At 35.4% G+C, this 13,140-nt stretch overlaps 1 pseudogene across 1 annotated transcript; it reads left to right on the forward strand.

Annotated features, from left to right (window-relative positions):
- The first annotated feature begins 2,456 nt into the window (after nt 1-2,456).
- Nucleotides 2,457-11,776, forward strand: LOC143571625 (cellulose synthase-like protein H1; annotated as a pseudogene). Its single transcript, XR_013142128.1, has 8 exons — nt 2,457-2,782; nt 2,950-3,285; nt 3,374-3,499; nt 9,464-9,568; nt 9,718-9,930; nt 10,146-10,257; nt 10,355-10,542; nt 10,804-11,776. The product of XR_013142128.1 is annotated as a cellulose synthase-like protein H1 (transcript).
- Nucleotides 11,777-13,140: the final 1,364 nt, after the last annotated feature.

A 13,140-nucleotide genomic window follows, 5' to 3' on the forward strand; every position in this document is an offset into this window, starting at 1 on the left:
ATTTTGGCCATTGTGTTTTTCAATTGATACTCATATTAAAGATAAAAATTAACACAAAGATTACGTCATTGTGTCTTTCGTGCGTCATTGTGTCTTTGTGCTCAACATTTGTCTTTATACTTATCTTTGTGTTTTAGTCATTGTGTTCAATATTCACTTAATTTGAGAAAAATAGTATTATGTTGTCTGTGTATTACGTTCAAGGCATTGTGTAATATATAGATTCCATTGTGTTTTACATTTCAGGTCATTGTGTTATATGTATTTACCATTGTATCTTGCGTTTCAGGCCATTGTGTTATATTATTTACCATTGTGCTTTACGTTTCAGGCCATTGTGTTATATGTATTTACCATTATGTCTTACGTTTCAGGCCATTGTGTTATATTATTTACCATTGTGTCTTACGTTTCTGGCCATTGTGTTATATTATTTACCATTGTGTCTTACGTTTTAGGCCGTTGTGTTATATTATTTACTATTGTGTCTTACGAGTCTGGCCATTGTGTTATATGTATTTACCATTGTGTCTTACATTTCAGGCCATTGTGTTATATGTATTTACCATTGTGTCTTACGTTTCAGGCCATTGTGTTATATTTTTTTACCATTGTGTCTTACGTTTCAGGCCATTGTGTTGTTATATGTATTCATTATTGTGTTTTACGTTTCAGGTTATTGTGTAATATGCATTCATCATTGTGTATTATGTATTAGATAATTTATTGGTATTTTTCATTATATATACTATTACACAACGGTGTTATTAGTATTTAAAAAAACACAATGGCGAAAAAACACAATAACAAACAGAAAGACACAATGACGTAAAAAGACACAATGATACGCAAAAAGACACAATGACGTAAACTTTTTTTATTACTATGTAACAAAATTATACTCATATTAAAGGTAAAAAAACGCTTGTTATTATGGTGAATTTTATTTTTTTTAAAAATATCATATGAAAAAATTATAGACGTTTAAAAATGATTGGGGAATTAACATGTGACTTGCATGTGGAGAGAGAAAATGTGTAACATTACTTTTATAACTTTTATCCTTTGGTCCCTACTTGACACATGTCAATTAGTTATGGCTTGTCATCCTTCTTATTTTTATTCTTCTTTGTAGAATAACTTGACCTAAAATATATTACGAAGTTATATATAAAGAATAAAATTCTTATTTTAAAAGATAAAAGTACCTTATAAAATCCAACATTTTTATCTTTAATTTGAGTATAAAGTTATTATAGAAAATGTAAATAAAAACATTTATATTAGTAGTTTGAACTTGGTGACTTTTAAAGTTTTATGCACGGTGCGTTAATTTTGATCAACATGACCTTTTATTTTTGTGAGATGTTTAATTATTATATGCATTGTGGTTTATTTGTGTATAAATAATTTAATATATATATTAAATTCTGTTTTAAGTATCACAAAACTACTGATGTTTAATATTTCTGATATAAAATTTTTTTGTAATACATTTAACATAATCGCTTAAAACAATATTATTATACGAAAAGAATAAAATCATGATCTGATGATATAATTCTTTTCAAAATAATGATGAAATATATAACTTTTTTTAAGTTTAAAAATTGGTTAAACTAGTATGAGTCGAAAAACGTCAACACAAAATACCAAATTGTTGAGTTTGAAAAGGTATATGAGGCATGATGTGGCGTTAAGAGCATTTCTAATCCATCTCTTAAATTTTTGTGAGAGAGATTTATAAATAATAGGAAATGGTTGTGAGTAATTGTGAATTGATCAGAAGAGAGAAAAGACGATGATTTTTAATAAATTTGGAATAGGTTGTTCGCCTCATTTATTTTTTAATGTGTTGAAATTTGTTGTGAGTAGGGACAGACAAACTATAACGATAATGATAAAAAAATATTATTTAATTAAATATAAGAGAGAAATGTAACAATTTTTTGTTTAGTTTTAGAGATGGATATGCATGGGGACGGGCTGAGAATGCTCTAAGACGTCTCCCATGTATCCTAGAAGGTGGAGGATCCAAATTATGCAAAATATGGGCTAGATGGTTTATATGTAGGAGTATGTTAGTTTGTCAATAAAAAATAGGCAAAATCAGTGGTGAAATAACTGAACAAAAATACAAGGGGCTCAAAATTTTAGACGAAAACAGGTAAATTTATACAATACATAAGAAATTTTCAAATACAAACACGTAAATTTACACTATTAAACAAAAAGAGTGGTGGCCACCACCATACTTTTTTGCTCATGATAAAAATCAATTATGTTTTTGGCAAACATATTAAATATGTGTGTGACAGATATGCATCAAATAAAAGGTTTTACAAGAATCACATGAAGAAATCATATGTTGCTGAATTCACATTTTCGTCACATTTTGATGCCTCCATGGACTTTTGTGAATCCTCTATAATTCTCATTTCAACACAGCTTGACATATACCAACAACACAAATAGACTCAACAAAAGACCATTTAGCTTTCGTGCACTATGGTTACAAACTCCAAGAACCAACCTGTCTCCCTCTACAAGAAAAACTAGTCCATAACAATAAGACGGCACGGGCCATAGAGCTCGTAATTCTTTCTTTTCTCATCTCCATGCTTGTTTACCGGGTTGTTTTCTTCAAAGACCAAAGCCACTATATTCCATGGTTGCTCGCTTTTCTATGCGAGTTGTGCTTCACTTTCATATGGATTATTTGTATTTGTGTTAAGTGGAATCAATGCTCCACGAAAACGTATCCTGATCGACTCTTGAAAAGGTAAAACTTGAGTGTTCTTATGGTTTAGTTCGTTTAAGCGTATACGTGTCAACTTTTCTAGAATAAATTGTTTTTTGAAAAACAAAAGTTACATTTGTATTTATGAATTTACAATATAATAAAAATCTATAAAATTTTTCATGCTTATGTGGCTAAACATGTTTCAGGGTAAACGAATCTGAATTTCCAGCAGTAGACATCTATGTCACCACTACGGATCCCATCCTGGAACCATGCATCATAACAATGAACACCGTATTATCCTTGTTGGCCGTGGATTACCCGGAAAACAAGTTAGCTCTTTATCTTTCTGATGACGGGTGCTCACCTCTTATGTTTTATTCGCTTATTGAGACCACAAAATTTGCAAAACTTTGGGTGCCTTTTTGCAAAAAAAGTATAATATCCAAGTTAGAGCTCCATTTCGGTACTTCACTCCAGACATGACCACCCCTTTAGAAGATGAATCTTTGGAGTTCCAACACGAATGGAAAACGATGAAGGTCAGTAAACATTTTCTTTGATTTGCACTTACATAATCTATAAAATTTACAGATTTACATGCTCTTTTGTTTGTGTGTATGATTACAGAATGAATATGGCAATCTTTACAAGAGGATGGAGGTTGCAGCTCAGAGGTCGTTCGCATGTGATCGTGATTCGGATTATGCTGATTTCTGTGATGTGCACCGCTCATACCATCTAGCCATCATCAAGGTACACTCATTGGCTAGCTTTTCGGTGGTTAAAAAAATGGCAGCTTTGATGTGATAATGTAGGTTTGTTTGGTTGCATAAAGACACTCAATACCGTTTTGTTGTTGAAATAACAAATAAAGAAAAAAAAAGGAAGTTGGGATCAGCTACATCATGTCCCTAAAATAATTCTTTGACCACCTACAATCAAGATCGGAAGTTTGGGCTGGTTTCTAGGATCTGCTAATTGACAGCAATCCTCTTTATTGTATTTCCATGTTTAGTAAAATGCAAAAGGCTATAAATCCCTGAACATGTACCCATCGATATATACTGAAAAAAATACAAGTATCTATTCATCTTCTTTAGCATTGTCTCTGATTATCATTTTAACATGGTATCAGAGCAGTGTTTGTAATCCACGTTCGTTGCTCATCATTTACCAGACAATATGTCAGAATGTGACACCAACAGTTTGGCAATTCAGATTGCCAATCTCCTAAAGAATGGAGTTCAAACACAAACCCAAAACCAAGATCCCAAACCAAACCCTTCTGACCGCCTGAAACTTAACCTAAATCTCACAAGCCAAAACTATCCCCTATGGGCTCGTATGATACGAGTCGCTATAGGGGGGAAATCGAAACATTTTTTGAATCATCTCACCAACCAACCACCAGATCCGACTGATGAGAAATATGATCAGTGGGAGCAAGATGGCCTCGTCATTTTTTCCTGGTTCATTCAGAATATAGAACCAGCCCTCGCTAGTAACCTAACGGAGTTCCCAACAGCGAAATCGCTATGGGACGCTCTCGTGGTTACATATAGCAGCGGTAAAGACAAGCTTCAGACCTTCGATCTCCACGTTAAAGCAAACGAGTTCAAGCAGAATGGCGTACCGTTAGAAGAATTCTGGATCGTTATGCAAGGAATTTGGGGAGAAATCGAACGAAGAGATCCAAATCCCATGACGTGCCCTATCGATATCGCCACATACAACAAACTAAGGTCAGAAAGTAAGTTGTTCCAATTCCTAAATGCACTTGACCGGAAATATGATTCCCTAAAAAGGGAAATACTCCGGTGGGATCCCTTGCCGTCAGCCGAGGCAGCGTATGCAGCAGTTCGGAAAGAAACTGCTCATCAAAACATCTTAGGAGCTGCACAACAAGGGGTAACATCAGGAATAAGCACAACCATAGAAACCGATGGGGTAGGGCTCGTTCCAAAGGGTCGCCGGTCAGATCAGAAATACATTCCGACATCATCCCGGATTGACAAGACCAAGTTGAAATGCGACCACTGTGGCATGTCAAAGCATACGAAGGAGCAATGCTTCCGACTGGTGGGGTATCCCGAATGGTGGTCAGATGGCCATAAAAAGGGAAGAGAGGGCAAGGCTGCTGCCGCCATGGCCGGACAAGAGACCGGCAGCAGCAGCGACGGCGGAGGCGACCGTCCGAAACCCACCGGAAAAGAAGGGTCTTGCAATCTGGCGGCTGTGAAGGAAGAGAAAGGGGAAGGCATCGCAGGTATAGGGTTTGGGAATTACCCCCTAAACCCTCCACTTTCTAAAAGCTCTGTTTTAAACCCTCAATATTTCAATTATGAAATTCTGGATTTTTTAAATAAATCCCAAGTTCAAGAAATAACAAAAAATACCCCTCATATGTCTAATTCATTTAAAAGAGAAGGAAAAGAACCGTTTCATATAGGGGAAGCTAACATGGCGAAAAAAAATGGAGATAGTAATGATTCTTGGATATTTGACTGTGGTGCAACGGATACGATGACTTTTGAAATTTCCGATATGTGCACAATGTCAAATCCAAAAAAATCTCGAATTCATACAGCAAACAGAGAAGTTCTTCAAGTAAAGGGAGGAGGGACTATTCAAATTTCTCCTAACATGAAATTAAAAAACTGCCTCTACGTTCCCTCCTTGTCTCATAAATTGTTGCCTATTAGCCATGTTACTAAGGAACTAAAGTGCATAGTTCTAATGCATCACACTTTCTGTATTTTACAGGACATCAGGACGGGAACGATCATTGGGCGTGGTACTGAGCGTCAAGGGCTATACTACGTGGATGAAGTGACTCAACAAGGTACTGTGATGCTTACTCATGGATCTACGGATAGGGAGGCTTGGTTATGGCACCGAAGATTGGGTCATCCATCCACCGGTTACTTGCATCGTTTGTTTCCTAGTTTATTTCCTTCAAATAAAATGTTGAACTGTGAGACTTGTGTTTTGGCCAAGAGCCATAGACATACTTTTAAATCAAACGATACAAAGGTTGATTTTCCTTTCACTTTAATTCATTCTGATGTGTGGGGGCCATCGAAAATTGCGGGAGAACAAAATTTCCGGTATTTCCTATTGTTTATTGATGACTGCACACGTATGACTTGGACCTACCTCTTGAAAAATAAATCCGAAGTTTTCACAAAATTCACAAGCTTTTGTACCATGGTGAAAAACCAATTCAAGAGAGATATACAAATTCTCAGATCCGACAACGGAGGAGAATTTGTAAATAACTCTATGAAACAATTTTGCCAAGAAAAGGGAATAGTTCATCAGACCTCATGCGCCCACACTCCTGAACAAAATGGAGTTTCTGAAAGAAAAAACCGTTTTTTGTTAGAAATAACTCGTGCCCTTATGATTGAATCACAAGTTCCTCAATATTTCTGGCCAGAAGCTCTTACCACAGCAACCTATCTTGTAAATCGTCTTCCAACTAGAGCCCTCAATTTTAAAACCCCATTGCAAGTGTTATCTAAATTTCATAAACCCCCTTCTACTCTAGTTCTTGAACCTCGTGTTTTTGGATGTTCTGTCTTTGTCCATATACCCAAGATAGAACGTTCCAAACTCGACCCATGTGCTGAAAAATGTGTATTTGTGGGGTATGGGATCAATCAACAGGGCTATCGGTGTTATAGTCCAAAAAGACGTCATATGTTCACTACTATGAACTGTGACTTTCTTGAAACCGAGTATTTCTACAATACTCAACACACTGGTCAGGGGGGAAAGGAGTATAATGACACAGTGAGTTGGTTGAAGTGGATGCCATCATCTGATATTCTCAGTCACAGTACTGAGTCACCATCACAATCCACAACTTCAATGAATAGTACCACCAACAATGATCTTCCCAACCTGATGTCGGAGGTAAGTAACTCTCAAACTCAAAAAAATGTTGATTCTCTCACTATTGATTCTAATGTTGAAGCTACAGAAAATATTGAATCTCCAGTCTCATCTAACTATGAGGCTGAACAGATTCCATTACCCGATGAACAAGAGAATCCGGTTGAAGTTGAACCATCTTGTTATGTTCTACCTCCAAGAATCAATAGAGGCGTACATCCAAAAAGATATACCCCTGAGAAGGAAGTTCGGAGTTCAAGATATCCAATGGCAAACATCGCCAAAGGAAACTTATCAAAAGAAGCCCAGGCGTTTAACAAATCTCTATACTCTGAAGAGATTCCAACTTCCATAGAGCAAGCTCTAAACTCTAAACAATGGAGGGAGGCAATGGAAATTGAAATGGATGCATTAAATAAAAACAACACATGGGAAAAATGTGTTCTTCCTCCAGAAAAGAAACCAGTTGGGTGTCGATGGGTCTTTACTATAAAGCACAAGTCGGATGGAACCATTGAAAGATACAAAGCCAGATTGGTGGCAAAGGGATACACTCAAACATACGGAATTGACTATTCCGAGAAGTTTTCTTCTGTTGCTAAAATTGACACGATAAGGGTTCTTTTCTCAATAGCAGCCAACAAAGGATGGCCTCTCCATCAATTTGATGTAAAAAACGCATTCCTTCATGGAGAGCTTCAAGAAGAAGTTTATATGGAAGCCCGTCCTGGATTTTCAGATAAAAATTCCAATCCTGAAGAAGTATGCCGTTTGAAGAAATCCTTATATGGATTAAAACAGTCCCCTCGAGCCTGGTTTGGAAGATTTACTTTAGCCATGAAAAAATATGGTTTTAAACAAAGTAATGCTGATCATACTTTGTTTCTCAAGCAAAGAAATGGAGCTGTGACGTGTTTAATCATTTATGTTGATGATATGATAATCACTGGCAATGATGAAGAAGAAATTATAAGGTTAAAAACTAATCTGTTTGAGGAATTCGAAATGAAGGATCTGGGAAGGCTTAAATACTTCCTTGGAATCGAAGTATTAAGGTCCAAGCAAGGAATTTTTATTTGCCAAAAGAAATACGTTCTTGATCTACTGACAGAAACAGGGATGATTGATTGTAAACCTGTAGAGACTCCTATGATAATGAATCAAAAACTCTATATGGAAGAAGAAGCTGAGTTAGCTGACGAGGAAAAATACCAACGGGTAGTGGGAAAGCTGATCTACTTATCACACACTCGCCCTGACATTGCTTATGCAGTAGGAGTCGTAAGTCAATTCATGCACCAACCACAGGTTGCTCATATGGAAGCGGTATGGAGAATTGTCCGGTATCTCAAAGGAACACCTGGCCATGAAGTTTTGTTCAAAACAAATGGGCACTTAGAAACTCAAGTGTATACTGATGCTGACTGGGCAGGAGATAAAGGGAATCGGAGATCGACATCTGGTTATTTCACTTTCGTCGGTGGAAATCTTGTCACTTGGAGGAGTAAGAAACAAAAGGTGGTAGCTCTTTCAAGTGCTGAAGCAGAATTTCGAGGGATAGCACTAGGTCTGGCAGAGATATTGTGGATACGGAAGCTCCTGACTGAAATTGGGTATCCTCCATCAGAAACTAGCAGAATCATGTGCGACAACAAAGCAGCTATCCAGATTTCAGAAAACCCGGTTCAGCATGATCGTACAAAACATGTCGAGGTGGACAGACACTTCATCAAAGAGAAACTGGAAACGGGAATCATCGAACTCCCATTCGTTCGATCTGAAGATCAACTGGCAGATATTTTAACAAAGGCAGTTAATGGAAAGGTCTTTAATCACTGTCTTAACAAGTTGAGTATTAGAGATCCCACCACTCAACTTGAGGGGGAATGTTGAAATAACAAATAAAGAAAAAAAAAGGAAGTTGGGATCAGCTACATCATGTCCCTAAAATAATTCTTTGACCACCTACAATCAAGATCGGAAGTTTGGGCTGGTTTCTAGGATCTGCTAATTGACAGCAATCCTCTTTATTGTATTTCCATGTTTAGTAAAATGCAAAAGGCTATAAATCCCTGAACATGTACCCATTGATATATACTGAAAAAAATACAAGTATCTGTTCATCTTCTTTAGCATTGTCTCTGATTATCATTTTAACATTTGTGTCAGAGTCAAATATTAGGAACAAATACACTTTAGCCAAATATTGCTATGGCTAATTAACCATATAGGATTATGGGCAAACAATGCACAGAATGAGTCCTTAATGAATACCACATATGAGGGCCGACCCTGAGAATGAGTCCTTAAGTAAAATGGTTTTTATTTGGTTTAAACTTTAAACAATTAAATTTTTAAATGAGCATATTGGGTTGTACAAAAAAAACTTTTTATAAAAATGGGTTTAAATGAATTGGGTGATTAAGTTTATACATTAAGAATGCATATCTTTTTTCATATAATTTTTTGAAAAAATTTTCGGGCATACTTGTGTGATCGGGACGAGAGCCATTGCCCTTCCGTCCCCACCAACCCCCACCCATATATCCGCCTCTGCTATTCGAGATGGTGGTTAAACTTCATCATGTATCCCAAGCGAGTCCAACATTCTAACCTTATATACCGATGTGTACGTCTTAGACATTTTGGCTTTGAAAAATACGAGAACTCCATAGTTAAGCATGTTTGGTGGATGTCGTCTCGATCATGGTGACAATCTACAGTCTTATTATTGTTGACAATTGAAAATGTTTTACCTGGGATTTATATCATAGGATGAATTGTTTTTTGCATTTTACAAGATTTTATTAACTGTTGTAGGTTATATCAGAGAACACAGACGAACTACCACATGTAATATACATCTCAAGAGAGAAAAACCCCAAACATCCTCATCATTACAAAGCTGGAGCTATGAATGTTTTGGTTACTACACCTTAATTTATTTTTATTTACTTAAAAACCCGTTCCAGAACATTAAGTCGTGTATTAATAATAAAAAGTGTTTAACGAGCAAACAAGATATTAGTAATATACATTTTGATGTCTATCTATCATTTTTAACTGATGAGCAGGCTAGAGTGTCGGGTGTAATGACAAATGCACCCTTGATGCTGAATGTAGATTGTGATATGTATGCAAACAATCCACAAGTTTTTCTTCATGCAATGTGTATGGTATTTCATTACAAGAATCATGATCAAGATTGTGGTTTTGTTCAATTCCCTCAAGCTTTTTATGATGGATTGAAGGACGACCCTTTTGGGAATCAACTCGCTAATTATTATGTACGTATATTTTATTTCTTAATTAAGCTTCTGTTCTTCTAATTCTTGTACACAAAAATCAAATTACCATAGCTTATGTATGTATATTGCTATTGACTATATATATTCAAATAGCTAGACATCTTTAATGCAAAAAGTACATCCAAACACCCCCTTAATTCTTAAATAATCACAAGATTAAATTATTTCTAACCTTCTTGTCACATTTATATCAGTATCTTCTGAATGGAATGGCAGCACTTCAAGGGTCTTTTTATGCAGGATCAAATTGTTTTCATAGACGAAAAGTTATCTATGGTTCATCTCCAAATAATAAAATAAAAACCGGTATATATTCTAATTAAAACTTGTTTAATGTTTATCTTTTATTTTGTTGGATTGCATATTCATGTTTAACTCCCAAGTATTTTCTTTTGTTAAATAGGATATATAATAAATGAAAATCTGCATAAGTACTTTGGAAAATCTCTAGAATTCAGAAAATCAGCTGCTCAGATATTATCAGGAACAAATGCAAAAGTAGAAAATCGAAAGAGTCCATCTAGTTCAATCGAGGCAGCAATCCATGTTGCAGGCTGTAGCTATGAGTATGATACACATTGGGACAAAAAGGTAAAGAGTATTAGTGTATGTGGTGATCATTATAATACCATTAGCTAAGGCGCTAAGCCTTCTAGGGTTCTTAAAGCTCTGTTCATATAAACATTTAGTTTACATTATATTACAAATTTACAATATTTATCTTAATAAAACGCCTAAGTTACTTTGACATGGTAACAAAGCATTAGAAGATTGAGTAACCTTAAATAAGCTGTAAAGTAGTAATATTTCTCAATATTATGTTGTTTATTAAGTTCCACAATATATTTTTAGGTTGGTTGGCTTTATGGATCTGCAACAGAAGATATTCTCACAGGACTCGACATCCATGGTAGAGGATGGAAATCTGTTATTTGCTTACCGGACCCGTCAGCTTTTCTTGGTTGTGCACCATCAACATACCCTGGTTCATTGATCCAACAAAAAAGATGGGCCATTGGGCCTTTTGAGATCTTATTCACAAATAAAAATCCCTTAATTCTTACCATAAAAGGAAACCTTTGGTTCCGACAAGCCCTTGTTTACTTATACATGTGTTTATGGGGAGCCAGATCTATTCCCGAGGTTTGTTATGCATCTCTTCCTGCGTATTGTATCATCACTAGCTCACATTTCTTGCCCAAAATCAATGAATGGGCTTTCATTATCCCTGTGGGTATTTTCATCATATATAATGCTTATATTTTGTGGGAGTGTAAACGTCAAGGTATGTCACTACAAATGTGGTGGAACTTACAAAGAATGGGGAGAGTGACTACTTTGACAGCATGGTTATTCGGGTTTTTTAGTGTGATGTTCAAGCTCGTGGGTTTATCAAAACCCATCTTTGAAATAACACAAAAGGAACACAGGTCGAATGGTGGTGATGGTGGTACTGATGATAAGAATGCTCGTAGGTTTACTTATGACAAATCCATTGTGATTGTTCCCGGTATTGCCATTCTATTGGTTAATATCATTGTGTTGGTCATTGGTTTGTTAAGATTATTAAAGATAGACAACAGTGAAATTTGGATGGAGGTATTAAGGTTAGGGTTAGGAGAGATGTTTTGTAGTGTTTGGGTGCTACTTTGCTTTTCGGAGTTCTTGAAAGGCTTGTTTAGGACGGGGAAATATGGGATCCCATCCTCGAAAATTTGGAAATCAGGAGTTTTGGCTTTGTTTTTTGTGCACTTATGTAGAAAGTTTTCTTAATCGTTTCTGATCATTCAGTACATGAATATTGTTGTTCTTGGAGCGAAATGTTACATGTACGTATTGTAATAAAAAGATAGATCCTTGGAGTATCAAATCTATTATCTTTTTTGGATCATTCAGGAGTTTTACATTTGTTTACTGTTCCTTAAACTTAAATAACAAAACTATTCTTATCCAGGAATATAGTAAGTATATCATTCTTATATGTAACAAGACCTTAACTCAACTAGTTTCTCTTTAACGAACATCAAACATAAAGAAACTTTAGTTAAAAAGATAGCTAGTTTATTGTCACTGAATAGCGTGGCGCCGCCTCTTTTATTCTTGTGGTGGTTCTTTAAATAGTTATATATCTTAGCCACACTACTTGACACGATTTTTTTTGCAATGTATTATTCTTCGGTAGTAGATAATGTTGCGTAGTGGCAGATCCAGGGTCTTTCGTCAGTATGGGTAAAAAACATGTTAGGTTAGAATGGGTTAATTCAAGTTGCTCATAACGGTTCAGGTCAAAAGAAAAGTAGATTGATTTGTAGCAAAGTCCAAATTATGTAAGGATCTCTTTGCAGCAAATACCATCTAGAATTTTGCATACATACCAACATAAAATTTGATCTTTACCATGTTTTGTGTCTAATCATTTGTTGTTGTTGTAGTTCGCAAATCACAAGCTTCGCGTTTGATTTAGCATATGATATAAAAACAGCAGATGTAACAAGAATTCCAGCTCATGAAAAATTCATTTTTAAACAATAGGAACACCAAAAAGATCAATTAAATGTGTAAGGCAATCCTCATAGTTAACTTACGTGAGTTTGATGCACTAATAACATCTTTCAAAGTGAAACAAAGAAGCCATTAAATGATTAACTCCAGTAAATGTAAACAAATATATGACCACCATCATATTTCACATCAAATGGTCAAATAATTTTTAATACTATATTCCATAAAAAAATATTTTTAACAATGGAAAAGACATGAACCTTTCTTCATTTACATCAAAAACGTCCACCAGGAGTCCACTTCTAATAATATTGAAAATGATATATAAACAACCCATAGATAAATATCGAATCATTATACCTCACTAGTTATGGCGTGAATGAAACTGGCTAACGGTTCACACATACAACACAAAAAGACATGAAATGTGAAATACGCATTGCTTAGTGAAACAAAATAGGGAAAACACAAAATCTCAAAGTTTGTTAGCACTTAGCACATGTGTTCACTTTTGGAGCAATGTTGACTTGATAATGAGTGTGTTTGACTTTGACTTTTGATGGATAAATTTGAAATCACCAACGACTTGTTTTTCTTAAGAACATGTTCGGTCAAAAATGTTGAGATGCTTGAAAGTGTTTAAACAATATTGAAAGCTCTTTGGTTTTAATTTAGGGCGTTCAAAGT

Source organism: Bidens hawaiensis, unplaced genomic scaffold, assembly GCF_021521415.1.
Source record: "Bidens hawaiensis isolate Kalapana, Puna unplaced genomic scaffold, B.hawaiensis_p1.1 tig00025445_1, whole genome shotgun sequence".
NCBI lineage: Eukaryota > Viridiplantae > Streptophyta > Magnoliopsida > Asterales > Asteraceae > Bidens > Bidens hawaiensis.